Genomic DNA, 13,726 nt, shown 5'->3' on the forward strand with positions numbered 1-13,726 from the left:
AGAGATTAAAATTTAATAAACTATAAAGCAAAAACCTACTTCAACAAACTCTGCATAATCCAAAAAGAAAATAGCAATTCACTAAGGGCCAATGGAATTGCTGGGACTGTTCTCAGAGTAAAGCATTCTCATGACAGAATCTGGTTCTTAGTGAATGTGTTTTGACAGAATTGGAGGAATCGCTTTGTCACACTGGAGCTGTTTATAACCTCCCATTGAAACCTCATAGTTATCAATTTTAACTTTGTTTTGTTTTCCTCTTCATGGCATTTGGGGCACCTTGTATATATCTGTACTCTAGAGAAAGGGTTCTCAGAATATGGGTCATGTCTCATGATACGTTTGGCATCACAAACAAATTTCAGGGAGGCCACACAGCCACCCTCCCTTTTTCTCCCTTTTTAACCCTTTCAGTAAAATAATAAGTATGTTACCAGCCCTTACAGTTGCAGAGAGATGCTCAAAAACATGAACTGAATGTAAACTGATGCAGTGATGCCTGCGTGAATCTGCAGACAGCCTGAAACAGGAAAATTAGGCTGGAAGGTCCACAGAAGAGGGAATAAAGGAAGGATGAAAGGATTGCCTTGCTACCTGGTTCCATGGAACAGTGCGAACAGTGCAGAGAGCATGTACAGTACTACAATTAACTTACCCTTGAGGAAGCTGGAGGAAGCTGGAGAGCAAGGATCAGCAACAGGCAGGTCCCAACAGGGCAGGGAGACAGAAAATACAACGTTTGGAACATGGCTATGAAAAAAAGGTGAATTCCATGGCAAACATGCTCCATTTTGAGTCATCTTGGGAAAATGCCATATTCGATGGCCATAGAATTTCACAGTCAGACTGAGACGATTGACGCTTTCTAAAGTACTCCAGTGCAACTACTGCAAACCTTGGGCTAGATTGTATCCTTTAAGCCACAGCCCTCAGTGGAGTGCAGTACTAGAGCTGGTATTACACTAGTGTAACTTGATAGACTTCCATGGAGTTAGTCCTGATTCACACTGGTGTAAGTAAGATCAGAATCAGGCCCAGGTTATTTTACAAAAATACAAGTCCTCGTCCATATTCCAAAAGCTAACATTTTGAACAGAGCTTTGATTTTATTTGCTTAGAGAGGTATATTTACAAAAGAAATCATCATCATAAGGAGAGCACTCAGAGGTGCCTCCTCCACTGAATGAAACAGCATTCCTGCAAGGTAACGCCCACCTTCTTGCACAGTCTACTTGATGGAAAGCAATGAAGGCTTATATACAGGTCCAAATTAGTTCGTTATTGGCTTGAAAGATTGGCATAGGCTCATCTTAGGATCTGCCTCTGATATTAAAACAGCTGGACTACAAATAAGTGACCTCATCCATCCCCCTCACAGTCCAGATGTTCACTCGATCTAAATATAGAATGCAATAACCACATAGTGCTCAAGCTAAGTCCATTCTGTTCTGAATGTGACAGTCCCAAGGGGAATTCTGCAGTGGAATGGTAAGCAAGTTACTGCAACTGCTGCTTAATGCAGATGCCCAGAGCCAAACATATCCCAGCAATCAGGGATGCAAGTGAACACCTTCATGCTTACTCATGTAATTTAGGCATATTCCTTACCCTTTACCTCCAGGGCCAAGTTAGAGGCTTAGTTGTGCAAGTTGCTGAGCACCTCTTGAGAGGCGCTGAGGGACCTCAACTCCTACTGCCTTCGTATAGCAATATGGTTACATATAAATCTTCTGGGGATGCTGAATTCAACCAACTTTCCACATTTTTTAAGATGAATATTCTGCGTTATTTGCTCTGTGTCTTGAGTCCATTCCATGCTTTTAATGCTTCAAGTATTTTACTAAATGCAATATGAAGTTGATTACTTTTATACGGGATGTAGGAAAATGGACCAAACTGGCCTTTTCCATACTTAAAGTGGCTTCGGACTTCCTTCAAAACCCCAGATGTAGGGTTTTAGACCTCAAAGGACAAGTAACCAGAGAACAGCAAGATCCTTGGGGCATTATATGTCTACAGTTTCTAGCATAATGAGGCCCTAATCCGCAGTTGTGGACTGTAGGTGCTACCTGTGATAAAACAGGGAATTTTCTTAATGTTTTGAATTAATATTGTTTCCCTATGAGTTGCATGTTTAACCAAGTTGTGGGAAAGGACACTTATTGTTGCCGAGGACCAGGTGTGACCCCACTAGCAACCTGGATTTCAGACAATGGGTTGGACACATTGTGACTTAGTAACTGATGACCTGAAGGCCCACCCCAACTCAGAAGCCAGCCAGTTTTGGCCCGAGGGAGAACAAAGGGCTGAAGAGAGAGCCACCAGGTGATCTATTTGCCTGGGAAAGAAGACAAAGGAGGAAGGAGGAGTAGGTGGAGTTAAAGTGTGGTCTGCGGGAAGCAGGTAGGCTGCTGGACTGGGGGCTGGGCGAGGGAGCACTGGGCTCTGGTCAGACCCAGGTGCACTTGGCTGTAGCTTCCCATTCTCTATGGCTGACCTAAGGGCTGTATTCCAGACATTTAACAAATCCTTCTGTTTCTCAATGCTCTCTGAGAGTCACTCCAGTCTAAAGACCATTAACTAATCCTTGCAGAGAAATGGAACTGTGGCAGAATTAATCTTAGTTTTATGTTGACTTTGCTTGGCATCTATAAACAGGACTGTGTTCATGTTTATTACTTATGTTGTGGTGTATATAATTTTTGGTAGCATTACTGTTAATGTACTATATGTGTGTATATGAGCTGTAAAGTTAAAAGGAAGCAAAAGCATAGAGTAATGGCAGGAGGATGTCACTCTGTGATCTCTTCCCAGTCCTGCATGCCACAAAACAGAATATCTACCAAACAGTGTGAATATCACAGATTATTTGGAAATGAAATGATCACTGCGTGCCTGAGCACAGGGATTTGGGGCCGTGCCCAGCTCAGACCAGTACTATTATTTGAAGATTATATGATTTAACAGGCTGGGGTGTGATTGTTAACTGTTACCATAATTCCATAATCCTCTCTCCCTCCCCCCCTCAGTCTCCATGCTGTTCATGAAGGATTAGCTCCCACTCAAACAAGGGATTTTTTTTATAATATTTATTTTAAGAGACTCCTCCCTCATCTGCCTATCTCTTCTCTGTTCTTATTTTCCCTCACTCCTTTCCTTTCCCCCTTCTTTTTCTCCCTTTTCCATTTGTTCTCCCCACCTCTCTTAGCTCTGCCTGTGGAAACTCCTTTTTGCAGTCTCAGAGCTGGAGTTAGGGTAGGTGTATATGCAAGTGCAGGTCTCTTCCCCATCAGTCCAAGGAGACAGACAACAGGGAGAATTTAATATAAATATAATTTGATTGAACAAGAAATTATTCCTAGAGCTGGGTGAAAAATTGATTATCCAGATTGGTGACTGAACTGAAAAATATACCATAAAATAAATCATTTCAAGTTAACCCAAAATGACAATTTGTTTTTCCTTAGCACAATGAAAAAAAAGAAAAGAAAAAGAAAGCCACTGAAAAAAATTCAATTTGGGATCAAGCTAAATGTTCCATTGGCCCTGAAATGAAACATTTCATTTGGGGGGGGGAGGGAGGGAGTTGGGGGGTGTTGTAACTTTTGTGTGATTGTGTTTTGTTTGTTAAATATAGCTACATTTCCAAACAAAACATTTTGAACTGAACAATTGAAATGTTTTGCTCTGAAAGTGTGTCACAACATAATATTTCCACTTTTTCTAAATTTGTTTTTCTCTCTTTTTATTGAGTTGAAACTATTTGCCAAATTTAATCCAAATGCACAAACAGCTTGATTAGACTGACAAATGCACTTTTTGGCAGATAAGGTATTACTGGAAAAAATGGCCCAGATCTAATTATTCTCTGGGGGCCAGGCTGGTCTGAGAACGCATAAGGGAGATCAGGGAACAAAGAGCTCCCTCTATGTATCCCTGCACAGCAGCCCGCCACAACTGTAATCCTTTTGGGCATCTCCTGACCTAGGATATCCCCTAGGCACTAGGAGGGGTGGGGAGATGCAAAGCCAAGATGTGCCCCCTCCCCCTCCACACACACACACACACACACACACACACACACTCACTCACTCACTCACTCACTACAAACTCAGAAGCAGTGCCTCCACCTTAAATGGTGAATTAGCACCTACCCACCCCATATCCAATCTGGAATGTTTCTGACCCCATGAAACAGAATTCCTTCCAGTGCTCTAGCTGAAACAACGAAGCCTTCAAGGGTACATCTACATGGGGATAAAAAGCCCAAGCCTGAACATTGACATAGCAATTTTTAGCCCTGCAGATCGAGCCTCTCTAGCCCAAATCATCTGACCGGGTCCATCCAGGGCCATGCTGTGTGACCTTCGTCCCCATGTAGACATACCCTAAATGGCATAACTGAGCCATGTGTAGAGCTGGATGGAAAAACAGTAACAATTGTAGTGGAATTGTTAGAAATTTTTTTTTTTTAATGTAGAAATTTCATCAAAATATTTCAATTGTCTGGTGGGGAAAATCAACCAGCTGTTCAAACCCTACAAAAGTTTTCATTGAAAAGATTTTTGAGGGGATATCATCACAAATGATGAAAAGTTTCACTGAAAACTCAGCATTTAAGAAATTTCAACCATATCAAACCATGTATTCTGCAGAAAGGAAAAGCAGTAGGGAGAGATCGGCGTGAGATAATGGCATATGCCGGAGGGAAAATAGTGAAGCCATGTTTGTGGTCTCATGGATATGAAGCATTCATGGAAAATATGGAGCATTTCCTATTCATAATGTTACTTATAAATAATCACTTTTAAATAAATATATGAAATCAGTAGATGTTCATTATTCACTTTTTTTTAATTTTCTTGTTTAAAATGTTTCAGCCCTCCAGTCAGAAAGCACAAACAATAACATGTGTTTTAGGTGGTCAACCACCCAACACAAGTAACAAGAGAAAAAGACAAATAGCCAAAAGTAAACAGGTTTGAACAATCTCCAATCTGAAAATTATCCATCCAAACTATTCAATGAACACTTTTGAATAATGGGGCCAAATGAGTATGTAAACCAATGCAGTTCCATTGACTTTATTTTGATATCAGTTTACATCAGCAAAGACTCACAGAATATGTTCGCTGAAAATCATGATTGGTTCACAAGTGCTTTGTAAATCAAGAAAGGGGTAACATTCATAATTAATATTATTCTGAAAGAACAGTTCCACCATCTGTACTCTATTGTCTTTGCCTTCCAATGCTAAACATCATTCAACCCCTATTCCCTTCCTACAATGTTCTGCTCTTTCAAACTATTAATATAATTAAATTTGGAGAGGGTGGACAATATACTGGCAAACTGACCCTATATTTATGAGAGGATGAACCAAAAATCTGGATCTGAATAGGTCCAAATGTAGTGGTTTAGATAGATTTCTGCTGTCCCCAACAAAGGATTGTCATAAGAAAAGAAACCATATAAATGGCAAAGATGAAGGAAGAAAATTCTTATTGCAAACAAAACATAGAAGAGTTTCTTTGCTTCTGACTATTGGATAAATGCAAATGCAGGATTCTCTTCACTAAACTAATTTATCTATGGCAAAGTTCAAGTAATGTGTGTATCCTTAAACTCATATCAGCAGGTTCCAGTCTCTTTCCACAGTCACTGGTTCCCTAGCTAAAGGAGAAAAAATGTGGTTAGAAGCAAAGGTTACTGTTCCCATCTTGCAAACTATGTTTCCTTCCCTTAAAGGCATGCTGAATTGAACATAATTGGCACCTAGCTCAGTGCCAGCTGAATTATATTAAATCTGTCTCTACAAGTGTGTGCCCCTTTGGCATTCAGTCTTTCACAGCTAAATCCGGCTATCTGGAAGTTAGGACATTGACAAAAGTTTCCATTTGTTTTCTGTGTGTATGGTTGTGGTGGTTTAACAGAAATTGAGAACCAAGGTTAAACTTACTGAAATAAAAGAAATGTTATATATCAGAATGTACTTTGTTTCTGGAAGACAGAGGTTGGATATGACAATTTACCAGGAATACTCAATCACTCTGACAGAGCACCTGAATCACAAATTGACTTTAATCCCAGTTGTTTCAAAATATATCCATATGTTTTTGCTATGCTCAGACGTTACTATGAGTGGGTGAACAATAATCAGAAGAACAAGTTAGATTACAGGTTCAAGAGGTAAAAAGTTCTACCTGGAGCCATGTGAATAACTGATTTTTTTGGCTTGGTGGTAGTTCTGGGGAAAAAATGTGATCAATCTGTAATAAGCGTTTCTAGAATTTTTCTGCAAATTCCAAAGTTTAAAAAAAATCATTTCAGGTCAAGCAAAATATTTCCTTCAACCCAAAATGCTCTGGGAATGGAAAGAATGGGTCTGTAAGAGGAAAAAACAACTAACTGAAGTTTGTAAGATGGGGTAAAGTTAAGCAGAAAGGTGACTTCCCACCTCCCCTCCTCTCATATGACTAATAGAACTAATTGACTGAGAAATGATTTATAAGACCTCTGTATTTAGTCCAACATTTCTAGCTCTTCATGTTGCAAATATAGGTCTGGAAACTCCATTCCTGAGCTGGTGCAGAAAAGGGTGGGCAAGACAGAAAAAGGAAGCTTTAAGACACCTTTGCACCTCCCTAATTCTAGGAGACAAACCAGCCCTGTCCCAATCTGGAGCACCCTTGGACATTTTTTAATTGTTCTAGCTTGTATCAGCCCTCTGCAGTCCATTACACTGTCACACAACAGGTGGAGCACAATGTACTCTGGCCATGATCCCTCATATCTCCACTTCAAGCCTGACATACTGAAAAACAACTCCTGTGACAGGAAAAGGGCAGGACAACATACTAGTAGGCAGAGATCCCTTCCCCACTACAACTGGGAGATTATGCGGCAGTTCTTTATGACCCCTTTCCATCTCCAGAGTGACATAAAGTGTCCATAACTTCACCAAATCAGGGTCACAGCATCCCCAATTTAAAGCAAAGCGATATTACTTTGTAACTCAGCTTTGTCCCTCCAGGAAAATAATAGCAAAGGCGAGAACTATACATAACTACATTGCTCCATTCAACTCAGTGCTCTCTACCTGTAGTATCCTTACATATTTTTTTTACGAATTGAGCATATTCTCTAGCTAAGCCCTCAAAGTGTGCTTATAAATTGTCCTTACCTTTCAAACATAGATGTTATAATTATTCCTTCAGACAGCCCTATCATTAATTATGGATTCAGAATTATTTAATATTTTGTGTCTTTGTCAGAAGACAGCACCTCTACATTTATGTTTGCCTTTGTTTTGTGTTTATTATTATCTTTTACTTTTTTATATAGCCAAACTGTTTGCATCTCAGACAGTGTTATCTATTTAAAATGACACATCCATAGCAATTATGTTTAAGTGTTTTACATTACCTTGAGGTTAAAAAAGCATTTTCTTCTACATAATTATATATTGCTCATGATGATTGATGGTTTGTTGAGTGCTGCATCATGAAATAGTGCCCTGAATATTACAATAAAGTAAGTCCCACCAAGTCTCCAGGTTTAGGAGCTGTCACACAGATCAGTCATTTTGTACTGCAATCACAGGGGCATCCCTAAAAGATTTAAACAATCGTAAAAGAAAATGCATTTTTCACTTCCAGAGTGATCACCATAATTCTGAGAAGCACTAAAATATCACAAGGAGAATAAGCTTAAGACATTTCAGGTTCTTTCTACCTTTTCTCCTTCTCATGGTATTTGATTTGATCTTTAAGCAAGAGCACTTTTTTAGAATGAGTCCCTGAAAGAGGAAATATTTGTTATGTGGAACAAATCCACCAGAAAAGAACTTTCCTGATGGAGACAACCGCAGAAGTCCTCCAAGGGGGAAAGCTCTGAATGTTGAAACAAGGAACCATCCTTGCATCACTCGCATGCATGCGTACACTCTCTCTCTCCCACCGCCTCCCTTTATATCAAACTCCTCTGGCCAAATATCTTAATACTCTTCTTTGACTCCTCATCAGGGCTGCCAAGCTGCAAGCTGCTCACTTGAAAAACTTATTTATCTGCTTTGCAAAATTTAAAATTAGTGTGGTAGCTGTCTGATCTCTTGACAAAATTATATATTTTCTAAATATTGAAACAAGGGCTACTTTGTTATTTGGAAACTTTAAAAAAGGCAGTACATTGTCTTATTTTTTATTTTGTACTACAGACCATATTAAAAAGCATAACATTACTCAAAATTGATCTGTATTTTGGTTAAAAAAAATTAAAAAGTCTAATGACTTAAGAGTTTGTGTTCCATTTCCAAGAGTGACTTAGACATGTATGGACAGATTTTCAAAGTATTTAAGTGACTAAAGATTCAGATAGGTGCCTAGTGGGATTTTCAAAAGCCCTAAACAGCATAGACACCTAACTGCTATTGAAATCAATGATCTCACTACACCCTTATTTGCATCTTTAAATAACTAACTTCTTTTGAAAATCTGCCCCTGTGTGCCTAAGCCATTTTCCGAAATTGGACACAGGCTCCTTAGTCACTTAGGTGCTTTTGAAAATTGTACCCCTTGTAACAAAATTATGATAGCCCCTAGTTCTTCAATACGTGGCTTACTAATGTGAAGTAATCTACTCCTTTTGTTTGTTTGTTTGTTTGTTTCATCTGACCATATCTTGTGGGAGAAATTTTGAAAAACATTCTGTATGTTTGCAAGCCAAAAATTGTGCTTTGGTTTATTGGCATGCAATTTTGAGCAACCAAGATCTTTCATGCAGAGAATACTCAAACTGTGCATGCAAAAATAGTTTGGAGGTGGAACAAAGGTTACTGAAAGTTATATGCCCAGGATTTTTTGAGAGGCCCACATCATGCCCATTTTGAGAGTTTGGAGCTAAATTTGTAACTCACAGGAAAAAAAGAGGGCAACATTTAACTTATTCCCTCACAAAAAACATTACAATTAAAACCAACCAAGAAGATTCACGTAGGAATGTAGCATAGCTGGGTGACATTTTGGAAGCACTACAACAAATCAAGCACTAATGTATGAAATGAACAATTCTTGTTCTTTGCAAAGACAATGGGATTTAGTAGTCATTGCAGTGTTATTTGTTATAATATTCAATTCAGTGTGAGCCAGAAAAGTCTAACAAGACTCTAACATCCCCTTCGGTTTGCATGCTAAACAGCCATTCTCTTTAACCAGAGTTACTCATACATAATTACTGAAGATGGAAAACTAAGTCAGTGCCCTTAACAATCACAGAAAACCAAAATAGGAGCCAGCTAGTGTAAAGACAATGCCAACATCCAACTTAATAGCATTTGGGGGATAATTCCCTTTATTTTTTTAACAGAAAAATAATAGCTCAAATCCGTCATTTAAAGAATAGCAAGTTACACTAAGGGTGAAAAATATAATTTTACAACAATATGACCCCATTTATTTCAGAGGCATTTCACAGGCATAAAATTGAAGCAACACCACTGAATCAAGGCATCTGTGGGCATGTCTACACTGCAATAAAATACCCACAGCACTGAATCTGAGAGCCTGGATCAATTGACTTGGGCTCACAGGGCTTGGGCTACAGGGCTAAGAATAGCAGTGTAGACATTTGGGCTTGGGCTGTATCTTGGGCTCTGAGACCCACCTCCCTCATGGGGTTTCAAAGCCTGGGCTCCAGCCTGACCCTCAATGTCTACACTGCTATTTTTAGCCCTGCAAATCAAACCGCACAAGTCTGAGTCCGCTGACCTGGACCAGATGGATCTTTTATTGCAGTGCAGATATATCCATACTCTCCCAATACCTGAGCACTATGACTGAGGGCAGGATTCTCCAATTTGTTAAGGCCTCTTTGTGTTCTGGAGATTCTCTGAGGAAAATTACCCCTGTGCAAGGGGGGTCTTTGCTTATGTACAGCTGGGGGAGGTAGCATAGCTGCCTCCTACAGTAGTCCTCGTACTTAGTAAAGGGGGATGGGGATGGGGTAGGAGCATGCCAGGGCTGGAGAGAGTGTGGTGGAGCTGAGGTCTGTTATGTCCAATCCTTCACTGCTGTCAGAGACCCAACACCAGCGGCCAGTTTGTTTTGAATTAGACAGTCACAACTGGCTCCCTGCAGCCACTCCTCTCCATTACGTCTAAATTGTAGTTAGATGTTAGTGGGGAAACAGCACCAGGGTTCCTAATCCACCCTACCATGCCTTGGAGAACACATGATATGTTTCAATTAATGTAAAGGTTTCTGCTTTCGTTACAGCTGTCACAGACTTACTCCTAATGCAGTTATTGTCATATAAAGTAAAACATGCACAGAGACACACTTTGAGCTACTGTGGCATTAAGATACAGACTGCATTGTCGCAGGATGGAATGATCTGGTCCAAATACCCTTCAAGAAGGTGCAACATATGTGTCCCTCCAAAGCCCGCCAGCTCTGCCAGTAGGCATACTGGAGAAATAGGCAGAGCCATGGCCTTGCTCAGTCCTTGACCCTCTCCATTCTCTTTAGGCTCTGACCAGTATGTTGTTTTCTCCTCTTCCACCTGGGAAAGCTTTGTGGTGTGTTGTGCCCTCTGCAGCTGGGAGGATTTCTCCAGGTCAGTTCTGATTCTGAGTTATGCTGCTTATAGTTACTTTACTGCTGGGTTGTCAATAAAATAATTCAGAAAAATGTAAGTGTAAAATATCAATTTAAATATTTATGTTAAGCTAATATGTATGTTAATCGTTTTGAGGGATAAAGCACTTGGCAAAGCACACTGCTGTATTTATTGCCAGATATTCATAACAGCTGGATCTAAATCATTCTCAAGCCTTACCCAGGAAGAGTAGATTACCTGTTGCTATGGTAGTAACAGAGTCCCACAAATAGATTAGGAAAACACAGGAGGCCAATGCAATTGTAATTTAAATTAGTATAAGGCTATTTAGAATTTAAATCTTTTTTTTTAAGGCAGTTTATTGAAAACATGAAGAGGAGCCTATGTGTACGGTGTATATACCCTATTGAGTATGAAACCAAATAAGGGCTTTAACCACTGAAGGTCAGCAAATAAGGTTAAAGCATAATGCACACAATGGTTGATGAAAGTATTATTGGGGATTAAAAAATCTGCATGTGTGTGGCATGAAAGACCACATTCTGAGTTTGGGGCTCAGTGTGTGTAATTTCCATTGAGGTCAACTACCGCTGGGCATGCATATTTGAGGGAAGAATTTGGCCTGTAATTAACTGTATGCTGAGCAACTTCTATTATTTATTTAAACGGTGGTAGTGTGTAAAGGCCCCCATCAGGACTTGGAACTTGACAGACACAATGGATTGATGTTGCTCCTGGCCCAAAGATTCTACAAAATAATCTGAGCCAAGACTCATAACAAAGGTGTGTGACAAAATGAGGGAACCAGTGGGAGAGAGAGGATGATGGTAGTGAAAATATGGTCATAGGTAACTATTGCACCACTTGACCTAGTTGACCTAGCATCATCATCATAACTATTTAGAATTAAATCAAATCAGCTATCCACAGATGCTGGCTGATTTCTTGTAGGCTTCACATATTTTCTAGATCTGTTTGTCTGCAGTGTTGTTGTAGCTGTGTCAGTCCCAGGATATGAGAGAGACAAGGTGGATCAGGTAACATCTTTTATTGGACCAACTTCTCTCATTAACAAAAGTTGGTCCAATGAAAGTTTTTACCTCACCAACATTGTCTGTTTGTCTATCGTATTTCCAAGGCTCTTATCATCTTGGCCCCTAAGCATTTGAATTGGTTGAAAAAATTAAAATCTCAATTTCTAATTCCCTCTGACTCAATTTTTTTTTTTGGTCAACATCAATCCCTCACCATCTCTCAGGGCTAAATGTAAGTGAAAATGCTATTTTTCAACCACCCATATTAAACATCATACAAAGTGAAGAATATCACAGTCCATCACAAAATGGTGTTACACCTCTACCCCGATATAACTCTGTCCTCGGAAGCCAAAAAATCTTACCGCGTTATAAGTGAAACCGCATTATATCGAACTTCCCTTGATCCGCTGGAGCGTGCAGCATGAACATCTTCCGGAGCGCTGCTTTACCGTGTTATATCTGAATTCGTGTTATATCGGGTCGCATTATATCGGGGTAGAGGTGTACTTCTCTTTCCCCTCTTGGATCATTATGTGAATGCATGTGGCATTTTTGTTTTTGGGGGTTGCACTGCTATTGCTGTTTACAAGTGCCATTCCTGAGAGTCCTTGACTTTATGTCAAAGAATATCAGTATTCAAAGCAGCCTTGTATTTTGCTGTTCACTGAATGACCTTGAATACACACCATAGGCCAGTGACTAGTGCTCAGATAGCCTTGTGTACCTATGTCATATGTTATGTCATTCTTGTAACATCTCTCCAAATGGCTTCATGACCCTAAAAATCCTGGAGGCATGTTACTGAATCTGTTAGCTCTCAGTGGTAAAGCTTTGAAACCTAAAAGCTGAAATGCACTATCAAGGTTTGTTTTAAATGAAAAAATGTCAGATAACTTACTTTTAAGGTCGAAAATCAAATGCTTAAAACATTTGCTAACCTAAGTTATTGGTGCTTCAAATGAACAGTTTAAGCCCCCAATTCAGCAAGGTACTTAAACAGATTAATAATTTTAAGCATGTGAGTAGTGCTGTTGAAGTCAAAGTTACTAAAGTCACTTAAAATTACATGCATGCTCCAGCACCATGCTGAATTGGGGTCTAAATTTATGTAGATGGTAAATTCTTTGGGGCAGAGATTTTATGCCTCTGTATTTTTACAATGCCTAGCACAATGGAGTCCTTTTTTTGGCGGTTCTTAGGCACTATTGTAATAAACATGACTAATAATAATAGTACATTTGAAGTACATCTGCTGTCTATGCTAAACATCTGCTTTTGGGATTGTATCATTAAACCATAAACATTGGCTATGGTTGTACCTGGTATACAGGAGTCTGCATAAACTGAAGGAGATGATGATTCAGGTTCTTTTGTTTATAGACGTGCAATTGCACTTGATATTTGGGGGAAACCTGCTCCAAAATTCTTTTGTTTTCCATGTATGAGTCCATGTATGAACATGAAGTTTCTAAATGGTTGAAAATAAAATTAACTACATCTCAGTATATGGATGATTGGGACAGACAGATATATATTAATCCATATTCATCATCTATAATTTGGTACCCTGACTGTTTACTTTACCCATCCACACATTAATGAGCAAACACTTCCCCATGCACACACACACATACACTTGGCTGAATTTTAATCTATTCACTAAAAATATTTAAGGGATAATGTTCATGCTGAACCAGATTTTTCATGTGGTTAAATGGCCAAGTGTGACTAAGTTCCATAGAAGGCATATATTGTAAAGTGTATTCCAGTGTACTGAACATAATTTGCTATTAATTGTTATATGATGATTATATGACAAGATACAATAAATGATAATTTATAATAATATAAAAAGTATAATCTGTCATTCACTATATAGAATTCGAAGTGTCACAGCTCTACTTTCTTGCAATTTGCAGTGATATGACACTGGGTGTGGCGCATAGCTAAGGTGAATAATAATTTGAGGCAGTGGTTTGTGAGGAAATGACAGAAGAAATGCGGTAACACTCAAGCAGTATCAACGAGGATTTCAGTGTCCATAGTGAGGGTATAGGAACATTTGACTCTCCTGA

This window comes from Chrysemys picta, chromosome 2 (assembly GCF_011386835.1).
Source record: "Chrysemys picta bellii isolate R12L10 chromosome 2, ASM1138683v2, whole genome shotgun sequence".
Classification (NCBI taxonomy): Eukaryota; Metazoa; Chordata; order Testudines; family Emydidae; genus Chrysemys; species Chrysemys picta.